We start from the raw sequence: 2,334 nt of genomic DNA on the forward strand, positions 1-2,334 counted from the left end.
CCAACGACAAGAAGGTGACTCCGCGATGTATCTCATAGACGACGCCAAACTGTGGTGGCGTACGAAGGTGCAGGACATCGAGGATGGATTGTGCACCATCGACTCATGGGAGGACCTCAAGAGAGAGTTGAGGGAACAATTCCTCCCCAAAAACGCAGGACACATAGCAATGGAGAAAATAGTAGCCCTGAAACACACTGGAAACATACGGGACTACGTCAGACAGTTCTCAACCCTGATGCTGGATATCAGGGGCACAGCAGAGAAGGACAAGGTGTTCTTCTTCATAAATGGTCTACAGCCGTGGGCCAAAACAAAGATACATGAGAACAGGGTCCAAACCCTAGCTGCCGCAATGGCCTGCGCCGAGAGACTCGTGGACTATGGGAACGAAGTAGGATCCCAAAGAAGAGCGACACCAGCCCCAAACAATGGGGGCAAACCATACAGACCACCAGGCCATCGAAATGGAAGCCCCAACAGACCGAATGGATGGACGGATAGACCTCCTCAGAACAATCAAGCGGGGACATCTCGAGGGCCTTACCATCAAAAGAACCACCCGACGACGCCTTTGCAATGCATACTGTGTAAAGGCCCCCACAAGGTATCTTACTGTCCTCATCGGGCCTCTCTCACTGCACTCCAAGTGTCCATTCAAGAGAGCAATGAGGCAAGGGTCGAGACTTTGCTAGACAAGAAGGAAGATCACGACAAACCCCCGAATGGGCGCACTCAAATTCTTGTCAGCCCTCCAACGGAAAGTCGAACCGAAGGAGATAATAGAGAAAGGGCTCATGTTTGTAGATGCCACAATAAACTCTTGACCGAGCAAGAGCACTCTGATAGACTCTGGAGCAACCCACAACTTCATTGCCGATCAAGAAGCCAGAAGATTGGGACTCACCATAGGAAAAGATCCGGGAAAAATGAAAGCTGTCAACTCCGAGGTCTTGCCTATTGTGGGAGTTTCCAAAAGAGTCCCCTTCAAAATAGGGGATTGGACTGGAGAGCTAGACCTTGTCGTGGTTCGCATGGACGACTTCGACGTGGTACTTGAGATGGAGTTCCTCCTAGAACACAAGGTCATCCCAATGCCATTGGCAAAATGCTTGGTGATCACCGACCGTAACCCCACAGTAATACCTGCAAGCATCAAGCAACTAGGTAATCTTCGAATGATCTCGGCCATACAGCTGAAAAGGGGACTCGCACGAGAGGAACCTACATTCATGGCCATACCACTGATAGAAGAGGCAACCACCGAAGAGACTGTCCCAGAGGAAATCAAGGAAGTACTAGACAGCTATACCGACATAATGCCAGAGAGTCTACCACAAACACTACCACCTCGTCGAGGCATTGACCACGAAATCGAACTCCTCCCCGGGGTTAAGCCGCCAGCGAAGAACGCATACCGGATGGCTCTGCCCGAGCTAGCCGAATTGAGGAAACAATTGGACGAGTTGCTGAAGGCCGGATTCATTCGCCCGGCAAAGGCCCCTTATGGAGCCCCCGTACTGTTCCAGAAGAAGAAGGATGGGACGTTGCGTTTGTGCATAGACTATAGAGCCTTAAACAAGGTGACAGTACGCAACAAATATCCTCTGCCGATAATATCCGACTTGTTCGACCAACTTCACGGGGCCAAGTACTTCACGAAGTTGGACTTACGATCAGGATATTATCAAGTACGTATTGCCGAAGGGGACGAACCCAAGACGACGTGCGTAACAAGATATGGGGCCTTCGAATTCCTAGTAATGCCCTTTGGCTTGACAAACGCCCCAGCTACGTTCTGCACGTTGATGAACCAGGTTTTCTACGAATACCTGGATCAGTTCGTCATAGTATACCTCGACGACATTGTTGTTTACAGCACAACCCTCGAGGAACACAAAGTGCACTTGAAGCTAGTGTTTGACAAGCTCCGGCAGAACCAGCTGTATGTGAAGAAGGAGAAATGTGCATTCGCACAAACATGCATCAACTTCCTTGGACATGTCGTCAGATGTGGACAAATCAGTATGGATAGCGACAAGATAAAAGCTATCCAAGAATGGAAGGTTCCTACTTCCGTATCTGAGTTGCGGTCCTTCTTAGGACTAGCCAACTACTATAGGTGGTTCGTCGAAGGGTTTTCACGACGAGCCGCCCCATTGACAGAGCTGTTGAAGAAAGACCACCCTTGGTCGTGGTCGAATGATTGTCAAATGGCCTTTGAAAATCTGAAAACAACCATGACGAGGGGTCCTGTCCTCGGGTTGGTTGACGTCACAAAGCCATTTGAAGTAGAAATCGATGCTTCCGACTTTGCTCTCGGTGGGGTCCTTA

This window comes from Cucurbita pepo, chromosome 3, assembly GCF_057944985.1.
Source record: "Cucurbita pepo subsp. pepo isolate OVF chromosome 3, ASM5794498v1, whole genome shotgun sequence".
NCBI classification, from domain to species: domain Eukaryota; kingdom Viridiplantae; phylum Streptophyta; class Magnoliopsida; order Cucurbitales; family Cucurbitaceae; genus Cucurbita; species Cucurbita pepo.